The sequence below is a fragment of the Hipposideros armiger genome, unplaced genomic scaffold (genome assembly GCF_001890085.2).
Source record: "Hipposideros armiger isolate ML-2016 unplaced genomic scaffold, ASM189008v1 scaffold_80, whole genome shotgun sequence".
Lineage (NCBI taxonomy): Eukaryota > Metazoa > Chordata > Mammalia > Chiroptera > Hipposideridae > Hipposideros > Hipposideros armiger.
This window is the reverse complement of record NW_017731430.1, coordinates 906,880-926,945: the sequence shown is the minus strand read 5'-3', so window position 1 is coordinate 926,945 and position 20,066 is coordinate 906,880. Positions and strand designations below refer to the sequence as shown.

The 20,066-nt window shown below is 40.3% G+C and overlaps 1 protein-coding gene across 5 annotated transcripts in view; it reads right to left on the bottom strand.

The window, feature by feature from the left end:
* The window catches only part of KCNB2 (potassium voltage-gated channel subfamily B member 2), a 375,151-nt gene that overhangs the window by 352,191 nt on the left and 2,894 nt on the right, over window positions 1-20,066 (bottom strand). For 2 of the 5 annotated variants that reach the window (XM_019643579.1, XM_019643575.1), the window contains exon 1: window positions 19,535-20,023. The exons of 1 other annotated variant lie outside the window; for it this stretch is intronic. The gene's annotated coding sequence lies outside the window, so the exon portion shown is untranslated. Of the gene's footprint in view, window positions 1-2,104; window positions 2,185-2,876; window positions 2,970-17,092; window positions 17,156-18,404; window positions 18,427-19,534; window positions 20,024-20,066 lie in introns of those variants that run through there. 2 more of the 5 variants (XM_019643577.1, XM_019643578.1) reach the window with 2 other exon arrangements.

The window sequence follows — 20,066 nt, the reverse complement described above, 5'->3', positions numbered from 1 at the left end:
TCTTTTTAAATGTCTCCTTTTGCAAAAGTCTTCCCAGGGTCACACCAGAGTAAAAGGGATAAAGATGAAAGGTGATGAGAAAAATAAAAAAAGCAACCAACAGAGAAACTATTGGTGCCACTGAAAAAAATGGGAAATAAGTTTTGGCCACCCTGTAACGTCCTGATTTTAAAAAAAATAATAAACATCACAAACTTCAGTTACTCCCTGGAGTTCTATGTGGATAATAAATCTTCTATGTGCATGATTGACTTAAATGTCATATTCCTTTTGGGTGTCTGGCATAAGTTAGATTAGGTCTCTATGAAACCAAGTAGAAAATATTTATGAAGTTTGAATAGGATTTAGAGATTTTGTTAGGTTTCTTCCAATAAAATTAGCTTTTAAATCATGTAATGATTGGTCTGGAATGCTCAGTGGTAAGATTCTTGACAAGGGATATTTCTCAGCTGGTCTCCATTTAATAGTGAAAAATACTCTTTCCAGTTACACTGTGGTCCCTTAATTCTCCATAATCAAACACATTACAGGCAATATGGCTTTTTAAAAGCTCAAATAAGAAGTCTGAGCTGAGATCAGTCTCTATGACTTAAACATTATACCATGCTTTATATACCCCCATGTTCGGAGATTAAAATCCTAGAATGTAGCAGAAGGGAGCTTGGATATGATCAGGTCCAAATCCCTTATTTACAACTTTCAGAACTAAGCGCCAGTGAGGTCACGTGACTTGGCTGACCTCTGGTAGGTGCTGAACTTGGACTAGAACCCAAATCTGTAGATAACCTACAGAAATCTCTTTCCATCACACCCCATCTCGTTATTCTTCGCTTTTCACCTTCTGGTCGAAGTTTGAAAAGCTTTTATTTCTTTGTCTACCTCCATGTCAAAATACTGATTCAAATGACACCAAGTTGAGATGCATTATCTCCTATATACTGTTCGTTCCTTTAAAGGGTAACGGCTGCAGCCAGGCTACAGGGCTGGGTTCTTCTGAAGACATGCACACTTGACAGAATCACTCTTGGCTTTTCCTCTGCTTCCCTACTATGGGTTTTTAAGGTAACTACCTCCTTCTGCTCCAGACCCCTCTGCCAGTTCCGCACGCTGCAATCCAAACATCAGCAGATCGAGGCCATCTCTTGAAGAGGCCTCCATGCTTCCACTCTCAGGACAAAGACACAGTACAACACGAAGACTGCAAGGTCTGTCCTCCACTTATCTCTGCAGTTCCATCACATACCTTGCTCTCTCTCTTTCCCTGCTTTAGTTTTTTCTTTCGTTTCCTGGGCCATTCTCCCTCAGCACATCTATTCTCTTCCCCGCTTCACCTTCTAATATCAACTCAAGGATCACATCTTAGATAGCACCGCGGATTTCCTTGACGATACACTAACCCTCCTGTTTTAAGAACTTACAGAGAGTAAGTTCTTACATAGAGTGCTCCTTTTACCTGGAGCATCTGTCACAACAGCAGTTTTATATTTTTGGAGATGAGTATTTGAATTATTTGATAACTATCCAATCTCCCCAGTAAACCTTAAGTTCCTTGAGGGCAGAAATCATGTCTGATGATTTTATTCACCATTGTATCCCAAGTGCCTAGCATGCAGCAGACACACAATCAATATTAGCTGAATGACAAAGTAAATGATCAGATGTATATATTTTATTTCACATTTATTTAGAAATCATTTTCCTCTAGTACCAGCTACTTCATATTACCTGCCACTTCCCACATCCAATATGACTTTCATGGATGAAATGCTCTTTTCCACATTCTCCGTCTGATAAACTCTTCCTCATTACTCAAGGTCAAGAACAAATACCTTGTCTAGGGAGAATGAATGTCTTCTGCCACAACGGGCTATAAGCTTACTCTATCTATTATAATGCTTGTCTCATTGTACCATATCATAATTAGAATTCTTTCCTATTCATCCATTCAGCAAACATTTATGAGTCCTTACTCTGCTGGAGGTACCACCTCTGATATCATGGAGCTTACATTCTAGGGGAGGTAGGCAGACATTCTACACACAAACATACAAGCAACCAAATACAACTGTGCTAAAAGCTACAGAGTAAAGAAGGTGAGCTTTACCTGAAAACACCTTCTTAGCTGTGAGCTCTTCAAAGTGATGAACATCTCTTATCCTTATTTGCATCTTTGGTGCACCAGTGCTTAAATGTTTGTGGATTACCCAAAAGAAGGAATGAATGAGTGGATAATGAATTTCAGAGCACTATAATACTTTTTTTGGGGGGGGTCAAATGTTTTAACATCATCTACTATCAGTTTATTACGGTGACTTCCAATTTGCTTAGAAGTTCTGCTGGCCTGCATTTGCCCATTTTAACAAGGAAGGCCTGGGTTCAAATTAAGAGCTAGATATTCTGAAACTATATAGGGAACAAGTGATAAATAAGTAAAACTTCCTGATAATTATTGCTGACCCAGAGTGTCGGACTATGCTACGTCCAAACACCACTGGGCCCGGTAATGTTCTAGCAGATCCCAGGTGACCACCTGTCAGACAGGCACAGGATTAACTTCTTCCCTGATGAGAGATTGACAAGACTGCCTCCAAAACGTCTTCTATCACATCTTATGGTTCTCTGAGATTTCTGTGTGAATTCTGCTCATCTACATATTCCACTGGTCAGAGGAAGAAGAGGGAAAAGTTTACTCTTATCAATGTCTTCAACTTAAAATTTTGCGAAAGTGAATTTTCTATTTTTCAGCTTACACTCATGCCTAGGAAAAATATTCAAGCCAGCAAAGCCAATATAATACAATTTCCACCAGTAAAAGAATAAAGTAAAAGAAGAGTTAGTGAGTCCAAATTTTTTTTCAAAGAAGGAGCTTATTATACCTTTCAACAATGACCTTTTCTCTTTCTCTGTGATATAAGTATTGCCATGTGAAGACTTTCAAAGGAAGGCAAACTTGAGTCAAAGGAATGACCCTACAGTAACGGAAACACAAGCAGAGCAGTATCAGGGTTGGGAAAACAACTTAAGGTGAAAGGCAAAAAATTTCCAATCACAATATAGTCCAATCATAATACATAGGCGGCCACATCTTCAGACTCAAAGCAGACTGCTGCCAAAATTCACCTCCGGATACTCAATGCAGCCACATCCATAGGTACTTTTCATGACTGTGCATATTCAAAATAAATGTGTTCTAAATTCTAGTATGACAAAAAAAGGTTTCTAACGAATCAGTGGGTTCCTTCATTACTAGAACTAGTTAAAACAATCAGAATATGTCACAAGTAATTGTGCGCTTGATATTTTTTTGGTGCATTGAGTAGAAAAGGGAAGAGGTTCACCAACTATAGACATCCATGTCCACATCCCTTATGAATAATGTTTTTCATCCACCCTGTCATCAGTGAGGGTCATTAAACAACATTTATTAAGCATCCATCTGTGTATGGCACTTTATAAGCATTCCTCCCCCAGTCCCTGCCCGCTTTCTCAATCTACCATGTGTCTCTGTTGTGTAAAATGCTAGGAAGCTACAATGATAATAAATAAATCATGGTAAGAACGTAAGGCAGATGGATGAGATGACCTACTAGCATCCATGAATCTTAGAATGTTAAATTTACTGTTAATAATATAATTTAGCATAATTTGATAAGAAAATATCAAAGCATTTGATGAGAAAAATTAGCTCACCATATTCCATCAACATTTTCTAAAATAAACATGTAAAAATTAGAGATCACAGATGGGCTGACTGAAGCCCTGAGTTCATGTGACTTGTACCAGATGATACAGTCTTCAAATAAGTAATTTGAAAAACAGTGTGGAAGAACCTAAAAATTATGGTTGCAACAGTATAATACAGAGTGTTACTTTGGACCAAGGGTGAAAACATTCAGAAATAAAGGAAAAACTATTGTTATCATTGAAAGAAATAGCTTGGTTAAGGATAGTGAAATTACAGATTTCCCCTCCCTTTTTCCAGTTCTTTAACATTGTTATATTATTTTTTCATTTCTTGTCTTCAAGGAAAGAACGAATTCTTCTAGATTTAGATGGTGATATTGAAAGCACTCTTTTTCAACTCTGCAAGCCTCACATAGTCAGGATTATAATAAAAGAGCACATCAGCGTAAAACAAGCCATTGCCATGGGATTCAAATTTGCAATCTGGATTTTATTTCATCTGAAGATCAAACTGTCCGTAAGTAGAAATTATATTTCCTAGAAGGTAGGAATATTCTTGGAGATGTATCTGAAGGAGAGCCAAAGTTATGATCTTGGTGAATTCTGCTAATAGTTATCATTTTCATCATCTACCACTAATGAGTGATTAGTATACGCAGCCGCTGGGCATTTAATTCCATAATGAGAATTCTCATTAATTCTCCACTACCTTGGGGTAGGTATTTTACCTTTGATTTACATATAAAGAAGCTGAGGTTCAAAAAGGCGAGCTCTTTGCTCAAGATGACACAACTAGTAAGATACTGGTTCCAGGATTCCAATCCAGCATCATCTTAATTCAAAGCCCATGTTCTTAACCTCATTAAGATGCTGTGCTGCCAACAGGTGGCAGGATGGCTCAGCTAAAAAAAAAAATTAAATTAAATTTAAAAAAATAATAATAAATAAAGATGCTGTGGATGTTCCTTGAATGGCAAGATTCTAGATGCCTCGGAATGATGAATGGAAATATAGGAACAGTCTTCAGCAATCTTTTTATCATGATATAGAAGGAAAGATGGAACCTCCGATAATTCCTGTACCATTACGTCTATCTCTTGGCCTAAGTGGCATGCATAAAATATATTCAAGGTTATAATTTTTTTATGGATAGAGATGATAGGGTTGGCAACTGTTGTTGCAGTTCTAAATTTTTTAAACTAAACATAAATTTTAGGATGCGACTTTCAAAAGTAATGCTATTAGACTTAGTACTAGAGATTTACAGTCAAGGTAGATGCTTAAATAATATTTTTTAAATGTTAAAAATATAAAATACACAGCATTTGAAAGGGCAACCCTGGGAGAGTTAAATGATCTTCCTAGCATCCGTTCAGTATCAGGGCTAGAAGCCCAGTCTCTGGTTCCTGAAACTATGTTGTTTTCACTGGACCTTTCCCTCTTGGAGCACCAAAAAGAAAGATAAAATTAGAACGATGGGAGGGAAAAAACAACAAAGCAAGAGCAATATAACTACAGGGATTCCCTGCTTTTCAAAAGTTTGTTTTGCAAAGCTGCCATAGCTCTGAACTGTGTCTGACAGAACCTGTGCTTTATCTCAATTTATTTTGTGCATCTCTTAGCAAGATGTGTCCTAAGGTGGTTGCTTCTTTGCTTTACGTCATTTTGGCTTATGAAAAGTTTCATAGCAATGCTACGAAACTACTTTTGGATAGCTGGGGAGACCAGTGTCTCACACCCCCAGTTAAACCTACAAAGACTGACAAGTTGACCAAATTATTAATGATTCCCGATGACAACATACATCTGTAATTTCTACTATTCCAATAAGGTTCAGGATGGAGAAAGATCATAAAGTAGAAATTACTCAGACTGCTTTAGATCCATTATTCCTTTCTCATTCCCTCCCTTCCTTCCAAAACAATGTGTTACTTGGCTGTCAGAGTAACTACACTGAGGGCAGGGGACACAAAACGATAAAGCAACCCTTGCTCTCAAGGAACCCACAGGATTACAGGGATTTTTGGATTTGTGCTTTTAGCATGTGCTTTGTAGGCTCCAATGAATAGTATGGACTTAAATAGTTCTTAAACTTTCACTTACATGTTTATTTAATTAAAGCTTCCTACCTGATTTAAACATATTGATGTAAAGGAAGGGAGAGGTATACAAGACCAGCAAAGGACGCAGCTATCTTAATTTAGGGGCTTTATAGAATAGCATGTTTATGTACGGGAGCTATCGCCTTAATCACCATTTGGCATTTTAAGAGCTTTTTGAGGTCTTAAAAGAACGGATGAACTAATGAATTAAATGAATTAATGAATTAAAAGAGTCATTTTATTCATTCATTCAATGAATATTTATTGAGCACCTACTATAGATCAAATACTGTGTTCCAAATGTTATAAAGTGCCTGCCCCCAAAAAATGGCTCCCTAGATTTTAAATACGTGACAAAAAACCTTACTATAATGCTCTACGTTAGCTGCATATATTGATTACAAACTAGGTTTTTTATGCTGGAAACCATTTATTTTGCTGGGCCTGAATGAAATTAGAAGCCAAGTTTAAGAAGTAGCTTTTTAATAGCATCTAAGCTTTCTACGTGCACTCTTTCTATAACACCTAATGAAAGTGCTCTCCTTAGATTTAGAAAAAAACTAGGATTCCAAATTTAAAATGACATTTACCTCCAAAGTAAATTAAAATTTAATGATAGTCTGATTAATAATTGTGATTTTATGAACTGGAGACATTTAGCACGAAAGCCGCAAGACACATTTGTTCTAAGCTATACAGGCTAGGGGAAAAGGCTCAAGATGGACCATCTCTTTTCAAATGTTACTTTACTGGTATATTTCAGAATTCTGCCTTTTAAACACCATTTCTCATTCTTATATTAATTTCCTGAGAAGCCTTTCATTTGTAAAAAAAAACAGGACAAAAAATTCAATAGATCCAGTCACATGGGAACGAATGTACAGTAGGCTTAAAAGCAACTATAATGTTATCTAGGTGATAACTATAAAAAATTCAGAACTGCACTTCCCTTTGCATTGCTTACACAAGTTACGTAAATATTGAAATTGTTCTATCTGATAAATCTCCAAAAATGTATCAGTTGGCATGTCAAGAGCTATCATCATTTCAGAGATTTTTTTTTGGTTAATGATCTGAACTGATACAACTGCTTTTGTAAATAAGCACAAAAGAAATCAATAGGCAAAAAAAAAGGAACTTGTGGAAAGACACAGTGTTGGGTTTGTGTCATTTTAGAGGTTAGAAAGGAAACAAGGATAGAGGAAGAACAAGACAGAGGCGAAGAGAGAGAACAACAAAAACTCCTGTTTGGGAAAAGTGAGCGTGAGAAAGCCCTAAGTTCACATCACACAGAAAGTTACTAAGATAATGTTCTACACTTATGAAATATTTTACATTTTGTACAGTTCACACAAAGAAAGTAACGCCTTCGATACAGAACAGTTCTATGGATAGAAACAAAACACGGGACATTCAGTTCACGGACCATGTACCTGGGAGATACTCATTAGAGTCTGCGCTGTCTCATATCATAGCCACTAGCCACGCATGACTATTTACATTTAAATCACATTTAAAATTGAATTGCTCAATCTCACAAGTCCAACAGCTTATGTGGCTAGGCGCCACTGTATTGGAGAGCACAGACTAGAAAATTTCCATCATTGCATCAAGTTCTATTGAAAATCGCTGGTCTAGACAACTTCCTGTGAAGCTACGAGGCTGAGTTCTGTTCTGAAATAGGGATGAGAGAAGAATTCTGTTGGAAGTACCACATTCTGTCTTGGCTGTGTGTCCCACAAGCTGCCTCCATTCTGACCAGTGGTAGCCCCCAGACCTCCAGTTACAAACTGCTCCATCCCCAAGGACCATCCTGGCACTTAGCAAGAGGAACGTAAAGAGTATGTGAGTGTAAGAGTGCAGGGCTGTGGTCTGGCAGCTCATCATGGAACAGGCTTGCTCTGGTCTGAACTCTGCCCCATCCTGGGCAGCTGTTCTTGAGAACTGCATTCCTGGGACTACTTTGTGACCTAGAACCTGACTTATGTCCTGGCCCCATCCATTCCTTCACTCACTGATTCAACAAATAAACAATAAGCATCAACTATGTGCCTGGAGCTGTAGAGAGGCTGTGGATAAAATAGTGAACAAGGACAGTCTCTGCCTGTATGGAGCTTACATTCTCACCCAGGGAAATGACAGTAAATAAGTAATCACCCACAGTTTTAAGTTAGAATTGGGTAGGGCCGGCTGAGTGGCGCATTGGTTAAGAGTTGGCTTGGGATGCCAGCTCTGAGCAACAGGGCCCCAGTTCGGATCCCACATGAGGGCCAGTGACACTGCCCTCTACAGCTAAGATGGTGAACAACAGCTCAACCTGGAGCTGGGCTGCTGTGAGTCGCCAGCGAAGGCGTGGGCTGCAGCCCCTGCTGCAGTGGGTTGCCATGGGCTACCGTGTGTGGCCAGCAGCCAGCGTGAGCGGCCAGCAGCCGCAGTGAGTGGCCATCCAGAAGCCGGCAACTGATCTGCCTCGCCCAGGAAGAGCGCAATGATAATACCAACATGGGCCAGTGAAGCGACGTCCTCCACAACTAGACTGAAGAACCAAAGGACAGCAACTTGTCTGTTCCCCTTCCCCGATTCTCCAATGCTGTTCCCCTCCCCCAATTCCCCAATAAAATCTTTAAAAAAATAAAAAAATAAAAAGTAAAGTTAGAATTGGGTAAGTGCTGCATAGGAGACTACTGGGTGATTTCCAATAGAACTTGATGTGATGAAGGAAATTTTCTAATCTGTGCTCTCCACTACAGCAGCCACTAGCGACATAAACTGTTGGACTGGTGAGACTGAGCAAATAAATTTTAAATTTGATTTAAATTTAAATAGTCATGGGTGGCTAGTGGCTACAATACGAGACAGTGCAAGCCTGGACTATTATTAATATGAATTAGTTTAGGAAACCCTAAGTTTCCAAACCAGTATGGTTTAAATTCTAGAAATATCCATTTCCAACCTGGCCTCCAATGAACCAAATATAAACATATAAGCCATCTCTGGATCCCACCTCTTTTCTCTTGACAAGAGAATAATGGAGAGACCCACCCTAATCTAGCTGCCCAAGAAGACTTCTTTGGCAAGTGGCTTTTGACCTGAGATCAGACATGATTAAGAGTTAAGTACGTGAAAGTGAGAAGAGAGGAAATCCCAAACTAACTACATGTACATACCTGATGGCAAGTAGACCATAGATTCATAAAAGAAAGCCAGAAATTGCAGCAGAAAACGAGGGGCGAGTGTGCTTAAGAGGAGGCTGGCGGGCAGGGCCACGCTCACCGGAGTCTGTTGTGAACAATGGCCTTACTCCAAGCGGGTGATGGTTTGGAAGACGAAGAAGGAATATGGTAACCCCCAAAGTAAAGATTGAAGCCTGTATCCTCAGAAAAGTGGGAAATTCTTTCGGGGTAGATGAGTGACATTGATCAAAAATGTTTTTGTTTTGTTTTTGTTTTTGTAAAACAAAAAAGCAAAGGGCAAAATAGGTTGAGAGGACAGCAAAAGAAGCTCAGAGTCCAGTCAGTAAACTTTCATGGTAGTCCAGAAAGAGGTATTGGTAGTTTGGTGATAGGAACCGGTCTGGTCCACCATGTCTGAATCCCTGCATTGATAATGTGACCATCCCATAGTTTTCCTGAAAACAGACATCTGTAGGTCAATGGATGTAGACCTCTTCCTAAACTCTAAGCACTCACAAACCAGAGTATTTGAGTCCACGGGTCTGGGTTATTCCAATCCCGCCTGCCCCACCTGCCCTGTCTGTCTAATCTCCAAATGCTCCTGCTCCAAGACTCCCTTTCCCATATTTAGCCAGGACTTCTCCCAATATTCCTCAAATCTAACTTCCTGCCTACCTGGACTGCCACCTGCCCTCTGTTCCATTCTCCCCAAATGCCATGTTTGCACACCTGGCCGATCTCCATGTAGGGCCAGCTTATCCTGACATTACTGAGCGCCCACTGTTAGAGAATAACTGGAGAGAGTGGGAAAAGAACCAAATAACTCAAGTTCTGGAATCTGCAAAAAATGAACCAGGTGATGAGAAGCAGAGCCTAAAATTATCTCTGGGTCATAATGGCGGCATGACACTCCAGCCCCCCCAGGTCAGGACACCACAGCCCACATGCCACAAGGGTCAGCCTCCCTTCTTCATTTCCAGCAGCCTTGCTTTTGCCCCCATCACCTTTCCTTTCCACAGAGGTCATGAAAAATCATCGATCATTTGGGCGTAGGGCCGACCCACTCACAGCACTTGGCCTTCAGACAGACTGTAAGTCCCGTGAGGGTCAAAACCAATTTTGCTTAACCTGGTGACTTAGAAAAGTGTTTTACATATGAAAATGCCTAATAAATATTCACATGTCTTTTTAAAAAGATGGCTACAATTTTGAGCCAGTCGGACTCTGCATGAGAAAGCATTAAGTCCTCTCAGAGAAAGAATGGCTGCTTTGTTTTGGAAAAAAAACGTAATGGACTGTTGAGCTATTACGGGCAAGTCCCCTTGTGGACTTGCACGCCAACGCCACTGGCACCTTGGGAACGGGTATGCAGAAACTCTTAGATGAAGAGATGTAAAAAGGAAGGAAAAAGTCTAGCACATGGCAGGTATCTGGGCCCCAGGGAGATCCGAACCAGTGAGCAAAGCCCTATGGTAGGAAATGGCAAATGCATTTCTAGGAGCACTGACTTCTAACATTCAATTAAAATTAGTTTCTTCTCTATGGTGTAATTACCATCCTTTATCCTAAAGCACTCAGCCAGAGCCTGTTACATACAAGAGCTACTACTGGTGATGCTTTAGAGAATGAAGGAAGATGTGTGACAGTCCCGGATATCTGGGTGGAGAGCCAAGGCAGTGGCAGGAGTGAGGTGGGGAGATGTCATCGCCACATGGATTAACTAGCAAGTGGATGTAACTCAAACCCCTTTCCCCTCAGCCTAATTTATTCTGCAGGAAAATGAATATAGCAGGGTCAGCTAATTGTCTATTAAAACTTATGCTTCACCTTTATAAGAGAGAGTTGTCGCTAAGAAGCGCCTGTTAAGCCAGGGGTTACATTTCCCCGCCCCCCTGCCTTTAGGTGGGCCATTTGGCTAGTTTTCATCGGTGAACTATAAGCAGAAGTGTTGTCATCACTTCTGAACTAAGATGTTTGAGAATCAGAAGTATCTTTTCAATTCCCTCTTTCTCCCCACTTACACTTCTCTCTCTCTCTCTCATGCTCTCTCTCTCCATTTGGTTGTTATGTGGGTGAGAAATAAACTTTTATTATGTGAAGCCACCAGCAGTTCAGTTTATTACAGCAGCGAGCATCATCCTAACTTATTCTGAAACGGATACCTTGCAGAGGGTGCTGACTTTACAAAAATCTAAATATGCGGTGTTGGCCATTGGCAAGGAAACAGATGGAGAAGACCGGAGGCCTGGAACCCTATTATGTCCTGGCAAAACTGCACCAACTTAGAGGGCAGATCTATATACAGCTCTAGAGCCAGAATGCTAGCGTATGAGGGCTGCTCCTAACACCTATATCAAGGAATTACAAGATAATGGATGATATCAGGGAAGAATTTGCTGAGAACAGAAACAAGGGAGAATAGCTGAAGTCTAGAAACATAAGGTGATAAAGCTGGAACCGTCCACTGCCTCAGGGACTCTAAAGGTGAGAAATGACACTGAAAAGGCTTTGAATGACAGACGACCATTAAGACCTCCCAGCTAGAGGAAGTGATTCTGCCTCGCAGCAAAAACCTGATGAATAACGTTCCCGAACCACCCATGCCTGTTGTTTCAGATGACTGCAAAACAACCACCTGAGACACACAAATGGTTGAGACAGGAGCAAAGAAATGAAGCAAGTTCAAGAATTATGAATAGGAAAGAACTTTCACCATAGTGAGTAGTGTAACTGACAGTGAATAGATAAGAAACCTATGAAGATTTTGAGGGAATTGTATTGTCAAAGAAATTAGGAGACTGGCTTAAGAAAAAAGAAAAAGAACAGTGACCTAAAACGACCTCTAGGCATCCAAACTTGGACCAGAAAGAAGTAGACTGAGAAAATAATATAATTCCCAAGAAGGGTATACCTCCCAACACCCATTTTGGATGTGGCCATGGGGAGCAATGGGCAAAGAAGAAGCAAGCACCCAGAGGGGTGTTCCAGGGCTACTGAGAACAGTGAACAAAGAAGTTCTCCCAAAACATCAAAACCAGGGTTGAAGGAGGACTTCCCCCCACTGGCAGGCAGGAAGTCTGTCCTAATGTCTAGTGGGATTTCATTCATGTTACGGGCCCACGGCTGCTCTATGTCGCCCATTCTTCACTTTTCCAAATGGGAATTCTGAAGGCAGTTATTCTATACCCAATCATCACTGTAGGATGGGAGGCCGATAAACCTACCTTTTAGCATCAATGCTTCTGGGCAACAAGGGGCCATATCCAGATTTAATGGGGGCTGAAGGGGGAACTTAGCATCACCCATCGAACCTGGGCGTTGAGATTAATGCTGGGATCGAGGGGCTCCAGGTAGCCTCTTGGTGCTGAGGTTTGCCTACATGTAGCCAGAGTGGGAGACTATGATAGAAACAGCTGTTTAGCAAAATTTGTGCTTCTCCTTCCATGGTATAGAAATGTCGCTGCGAGTGGTTGCCCAGCCCCGGGTTACATATTCCCCTCTTTGTATACAGATGGCGCCATGAGATTATCTTGCCAACAGAATGGGAACGGGAGCAAGGTGTGTCACTTCCTGGATGTGCCTTTTCTATGTTCATGGTCACCCAGAGCTGCCAGCCAGAGGCAGAGGACTCCTCCTCCTCTGTGTAGGCAGAAAGTCCCCCAAATACTGCACGGAACACACACATTAGACACTCCCATGAACACAAAGTAAACGTCTACTCCGTTAACCACTGAAATGTGAAGGTTTGTTAAGGAGGCTCACATTACTGCAACTCATACAATGACCTTTGAAGAAGAAAGAGGGAAGCTTAGAGTCTGCTGTTACATCTTGTGTTGGGGGCTGGGAGCGTTGGAGACACTTGGATTACTACAGAGAATTCACACCCGCCTCCCGCTCAGCATTCGCACGGAAGGTCACCTGTATTATCCCACCGGTATCCCTCAACACTCTCTCAACTGGTCTCCCAGGCAACAATCTTTTCTCCTCTTCCAGTCCACCCTTCTCATGCCATCTCAGAGACTGTCCCCCAGTTAAAGTGGACCATATCACTCGATATAAGATTGCAGCTGACCCCCACTGCCTGTCCTACAGGATAAAAATCCAAATGACTCAGCATGGCATACAGCACCTTTCGCATTTGCTTCCCAACCTTCTTCTCCTGTCTGATCTCTCATCACTTGCCTACAATTGCCAATGTTGAGCCTCCAGTTACCAGCCAAGCCCTTTTTAAGACACTGCTTTGCAAATGTTATTTCCTCGGCCTCAAATGTTATCCATCTGCTTCCTTTTTAGCCTGGAGAGTGTGCCCTCCTCTCTTAAAAATTAGCTTAGGTGTCACTTCATCTGCCAAGTCCTGACTGTCATGCCCACATAGAGAATGAAACTCTGATAGTTACGATCAGATCAGCCAGACGCACGTATTGTGCCTACTGTTAGGACATGGCTAATGTTTAGTAATCTACATGATTTAATTTTGTTGCTGTTTATTTTATTATTTATTGTAGTTAGCCTCCAAATGTATGTCCTTACTAAAAGCTTAAGAGAATTCTACTTTTTCAAAATAGCCCAATTATGCATTAGAATTGGATTGGCCTTCTTCAATGGATGGATATGGCCATAATTAGTGCTGCTGAATAGGATTAAAGCAGTCCTTTCAAGTGAGTTTTCTAAAATTGTTAAATATTTGGAAGGCAAGGCCCAGAAATGCAAGAAACCCTACAATGTGGATGGAAATTCTATGTACTCCATAATTGTTACACTTCATCAGACATATATATACGTGAAAAACTTGTTTTTATTCTTATCTGTGACTAGATCCTAACCCTGTTGTACATAAAACATTTTTACATAGAAGTTTTCTAGGACTATAGCTATCATATTTGGAATGTCTCCAAGATTGTCTCACCATTTTGGAAAGGCATGCCACCAACCATAACGCTGCACACAACTGATTCACTAACACAACACACCCACATCTGTTTTCAATTGTAGCTATCACGCTCAATGAATATATTTACTTTGTTCTTATAGCAAAATGTCAAACCTACAAAAGCGTCACCAATGTTCAGTTGAATATTTTCTCTTAAATCCAAATTTATGCATTTTAAGTAGCAAGCATCAGACTATATTACATCTTTTTAGTGCAGTTATACCCAAATGTACACATATCGATATACCTACAATTTTCAGAAGCTGCTTTCCTTTTATTTCTTTTTTCCACTACAGATAGATAGATAATTTATATTCATTTTTAAAACACTGCATGTGTAGACAGGCTATACTACCTATAAATATCCTTTCAGAAAAGTAAAAGGGACATTACAAAATGCTGCTTAAAAGAGGTGGGGGCAGTATTGGGTTGATTGAGTAGAGAATCATGACTGCATACATCTTAGATAAGAACTAAAAAAACAGCGTATTTTTTTCTTTTCTTGGGATGCTTCTGTTAGGCAACTAACTACTCAGCTAAATTGCCTTCCTGCTCCAATAGCATTCACGACATTTTGTTATGATTTATTTGTCTACACGTGCAGGCTGTGAGTACATGATGTCTTATTCAAATTCATGTCCTCAACACCTAGCTTAGGGCTTGGCACAGAGAAGGCGCTCAGCAGATACCTTAAGGATGAAAGAACTAATGAGAATCCTGAAGAGATATGCAGTCCCTGGCTCTCACGATAGAACTCTGAATCAATTATTCAACATTTTGCCTATACCAATATTATAAAGCTTTCTTCATTCTGCCTAATGCCAGTCAGTTATGTCCAAATTCTCAATTTCCTCACCTCCTTGTGGACCCATGCAGTGCTGCGTTCACCTCTGTATCCCAAAAGGGCCCCACAGAGAAGAAGCCGTTAATAAGTATTATTTAAATCATATCATTCCCCAGGAATATTGCTAATCATAATGGTGGTGTTTTTCGTACTAACAATGCTGTACTTCAGGTATACTGATTAACAGGGCATTTGTGGATTGGTCTGGTGACCTAAACATCATTTAAAGTGCTGTTTCTATAAATGTATTAGAAATTAAAAAAAAAAAACCACAAACTTTTAAAGTCAAATTTTATGCTATAAACCAATTGTAGGCTAAGAGTTGTCTATACAATGTTACTGAGCCTATGAGATCGGGTGTCTGTGAGGAAAATAAAAATGTCAATGTATCACAAGGATGTATCTAAATATTTGACTGTCTGGCATTCTGCAGGTAAATTTGGCCATTTTATTTTCCAAGTTTAATCCAGATGGTATTTTTCACCTAAACAGAAGCAGTGGCTATTTAGAAAGAACTTTACTTCAAATATTATATAAACATTTCTTGATGAAAATCTCAATAATGTACGATTTGATAGATGCTTACATGATTTCATTAGTTATTTGTCACTTAATAAGATAAATGCACTCTAGACAGTATACTAGAAAGTAAATCTATTAAGTGACTATATTAAAATTCCCATTAATAGATTGGGGATATATTTTACAGGGGAAAAACTGGTGACATGGGTAAGTAAAAACTATATTGCAAAACTAATGATTTTTTAAATATAGAAACATATAATTCTAAAAATAATACATTAAAATATTAATACTATATTAAAAATAAGTCACAGATTTTTTAAAAACTGAAAATAATCATTAGAAATTAGTCAGATCATCTGTCTCAGCCAGCGTCATTCTCTGTGGTCACTGTAAGGGCAGTATTTCCTAATGTTTTAGCATTTTGATAAAAGTCCAACCATCTTTTAAAAATCAGCCTCTAACTAAACTGCCTTCTGACTCCCAATTCATGTTGAAAATGTTGGGGTTTTCTCCTAATTAAAATAAAATTCCTACTTTTGGCCTTTTCCAAGCATCCCCTGTAAGAGTAACTATGGTATCCTTTAATGGGGAGACATCAAATAAATCTAGGAGCTGCAAATATCTTTTCTTATTCTGCCTGGGATCACGCTTCTTAACATTTCTTAATATAGTGGTTAAGTGGAGCCAGAATGCCCAAGTTCAAGTTTGACTATACCATTTACTTCCTGTGTGACTTTAGACAAGAAAAGTCTCCATAGTTTAATTTTCATATGTATCTAATAAAGAGTATTAGTGAGAGCTGCCTCACAGAATGGTTGTGAGAATTAAAATAGTTAATATTTGTAAAATAATGAAAACATCTCCTGGCTCAAGTGTTTGCAACAATCATCATCATCATCATCTTGGTTATACAAATAAAATATAATTTAAAACATAATATACATATTTATAATGACTTAATTTAATTTCAAACTAAAAATTAATCACTTTTGTAGAAGTTATTATTATTGTTTTCTAATAGTTCCCCAATGCATAGACTGTGACAAACTTTTATGATTCTCTTAATGAAATTGCCCTAGTTAATTTATTAAGTATGAGGTTGTAAATACATTTCTGCATGCCAGAGATTCCTGATTTTGAACTCTATACGTGGTTCTTTACTTCTTCAAGCTTTACTCTCTACACTGCAAAAAAATCCTTGAGGGCCAGGGACTATGTCTCCTACCTCTTTTCATCTGTTACAGTCTAATCAAGCACTCTGCTATTTATACACACTTAATCAGTAATAAATGAATTAATGAATGACTGGATACATGACAATAAATCAGACATTATAAATAGGTACAACTCAACCTAAAGGAACAGGCACTTTTCCCTTAAAAATAGTACAGTAGGGTTTGGCTTACCCAGGCCAAGGAGCCCCTGGTCTTACACACTTGACTTTCTGCCTGACAACCTGAGCTTGCAGTAAAAAGTTGGTGGGAATATGTCTTTAAGAAGCACAAGAAGGAAATAAGCAATGAATAAGAATGGGCTATAGATCTAGAGTACGAAGACGGTTGTAGTATATGACTAAAAAATTTAAGACTCTGGGGCTCTATAAAGTTGATTTTATCATTTCAGGAGTAACAAGGCCATAAACTCTTAGCTTAAAAAACACTGTGAACTTAAAAACATGACACATATAATGCAAGTGAACTCTCTACTCCTCTGAGGCCCTTGGGAAAATAATAGGCATCATGACTGTGTGTAAAATCCACTTGACAAATCTAAGCAAATCTCAAATAACGTTATATTCTGAAGTAAACAGAATGTCTTAACCTTATATATTTACCTTCAAATGTACATGAAGAGATGTCCCCTCGACTTGAAGGATGTTCCTTAGGAATTAGCCTCTAAGGGATAGCTCATTGCAAGGAACTGATTAATCCCTTATAATTTATTTAGGAAAAATACGCATTAGGTCAGAATAAGTATATCTTGTAGGTTTCCTAGGTTTTACCGGTAATTTTGTCTACATCCATAGCCAGTCTTTCTAGAATACCAATTCAAAATGCTAGCTATAAATTCAAGAGAAAATTACTTTTTCAATGCTGAATGAAGGTTTTCCATAGACATGCAGGCAGGTAGGCAAAAATCCTGGACAGACATGCTTTCAGGTTGCCCAGAGACGTGACAGAAAGCATAACCTGTCGTTTCCTTTATCTAGCAGTCTCCCTCTTGTTACCATACTGGTAATTAAAAGAGTAAGTTCACGTTCACAGTTGCTCCATGGTATCAATAAGGAAACTAAAAGCCAAACAGAAAGGACTAGATAAGGTAATAATTTTCACTAATCCCGTCGGAATAGTAAGTAAATGTGTATGCTTGGAAAGGTGAGCTGTGAGATTTGGAGAAACGTAAAACTGGAAATAGTTTCAACTGATGCCTAGATTGACTCTATCTAGAAAAAGGGGAGGCAAAGAAAAGAGGCAGGCGCATTCTCCAAGTGGCAGGCAATGGAGTTGTTTTCTGGAGTCTGCGTGTTTGCGTAAGAGGGAGATTGGGGAATACTAACATGGACAGGGAAAGGTGAAGGTGAAAAGGACGAAGACGCAAGGACAACTGCCAAATGATTCACTCCTTTCTCCAAGAGTCTGAATAGGGCCAGGGAAGGAAAAAAAAGTACATTGGGCAGAATTCTATTCCGGATAAACAACTGGTCTGAACCTGACAGCCAGAGCGAGGGGGTTATAGTATTTACTTTGTGGAGGCATATTAAGTCTTTTAGGTGAAGAGGTTACTTTTTATTCAGTGGGGAAAAATAGTTATTCACACATGGGACCCTCAATATTCTCAGAAAGTTTTTGCAGCCACATGAGTAAGCACATTATTTATGCCTTGTATTATAAAACACCACCTCTAGCTGCAATTAAAAGCTCCTACATATGCATAATGTGCCAAATTACTGAACTGTTTAAGTTTGGGTTAATCTATCAAGAACTCTCTAGTCTAGATGTCTATAGACCTTATTCAGTATTACAAGTAAGCTTTGGACAACTTTATATTTGTTGACACACACACACACACACACACACCTCTCTAAAGAGTGAAATAGATAAAATAAAACTTTATTTTATACATATACAATTTTTTTTAAATGTTACCTTATTTTTCAAAATCTTTCCTCTAAGTGACTCAGTACTGACACGTTGGACTTCAGATCTTTGACTGGAATTTACCTTTCCCTTGTCCTATGAAATGTAACATCTCAATTGACGTCTATGAGTAAATAAACCCAAAGACCTCTGTCCTACACAATACTACACATTTCAAAACAATAACAAATTCTTACTTCTCCTTTGAGCTGCGCTTAAAAAAAAAAACAGATTCCCAACAAAAATCCCGAAAACAATCACTGCAAAAACAAATGTGAAATGCTATTTAAGATATTGCCATTAGTGCATAATTTGATTAGAAGGGATGTTGAACCTGCATGAAATGAAGCCAATGTACATATGTGCACCCTAAATTTCCCAGCACTTGTGTCTCTTATTATAGCACGTGTGCAATCATAACGGACGTATAAATGGTATATTTGCACATATTGCACACTGACAAGTTTTATGAATGAATACACAAAAAATGCCCATAATTTGAGAAAATGGATGGCAGTCTACTGTTTTGAAAACGGTCATTAAGCACTGGAAGCAAAAGAGGAGGCAAAGGGTTGGTGTCTTTTGGTGCCATTCAGGGCACCTGTATTCCCAAGTCCCCTAGCCTAGCCCAGTGTGTTGCAAACAGCCAGGCAGCTCTTTCCTTAGAGACTCTTTTTCCCTCCCAGGAACCGTGCTACAGCGCGGAGACGGTGCACCACGGCTCGAAGAATAAAACGCAAGCATGTCTCTGTGCTCTGAGAGCTGTGCATACATCAGAGACATCACCCTCCCTAGATCCTGTCCCACAAGTGTGTGCATGTGAGTGTGGCATTTACCAACAAACGGAACAGAAGGCAACAGTGCTCATCGCCTAGAAATAACAGTTCCCATCCCTTCCCAGGCAGGTTGCCGGGAAGCTTCTCCGGAGCTAGCACTTGAGCGCCTTCCCCTCTGTGACAAGAGCCTTACATTAATACCCTTTCTCAGGGCTAAGTCAGCTTTGTGTGTAAGTCCACTCGGCGCCATATGGCAGTTTCCAATGCCTTTAGCAACTCAAGTCTGGCTAGGCTGCCCGCGATGATTCATTCTTAAAGGAAGACCCCTTCCGAGAGCAGCAATGCCCCCCCTCCCCCACTTACCTAGCTCCCACAGACCCGTGGATGCCACAAAGGGCTGTGGGATTCCCCGCTCCCTCGGGGGGCGCCTCTCCCTGCGACGATCCCCTTCTCCAATGATCTGTCGCTGGAAATCCCCCTCCCCTCCACCGAGAGGAGGGTCTCCCCGGCCTGGCTGGAGCTCCTGGCGTCTTTCCCTCTCCCTTTACATCCCTGACTCGGGTTCACGGTCTGTAGTAGGAAGGCTCAAAGGAGAGGCGGCGGGAGAAAGCTAGGGCATCCTTCAAAAGGAACCATCATCCTCATCGATCTTCACCCCCTTCCCCACGCGGGCCCCCATCCCCCTGCCGCCGCCGCCGCCGCCGCCCAGCCAGAGCGGGCTGGGATCGAACAGCAAAAATCGAGCGGGGCTGAGCTCGGCGCGCCAGCCGGGGCGCACGCAGGGCGGCGGGTGCTTGGTGGGTGTGTGTCTGTGGCGGAGCCGGGAAGAGGCTGGGCACCGGAGGCGAGGCGGGACGCTCGGGGGCGCCGGCCCGGCGCGCACGCCCGCCCGCCC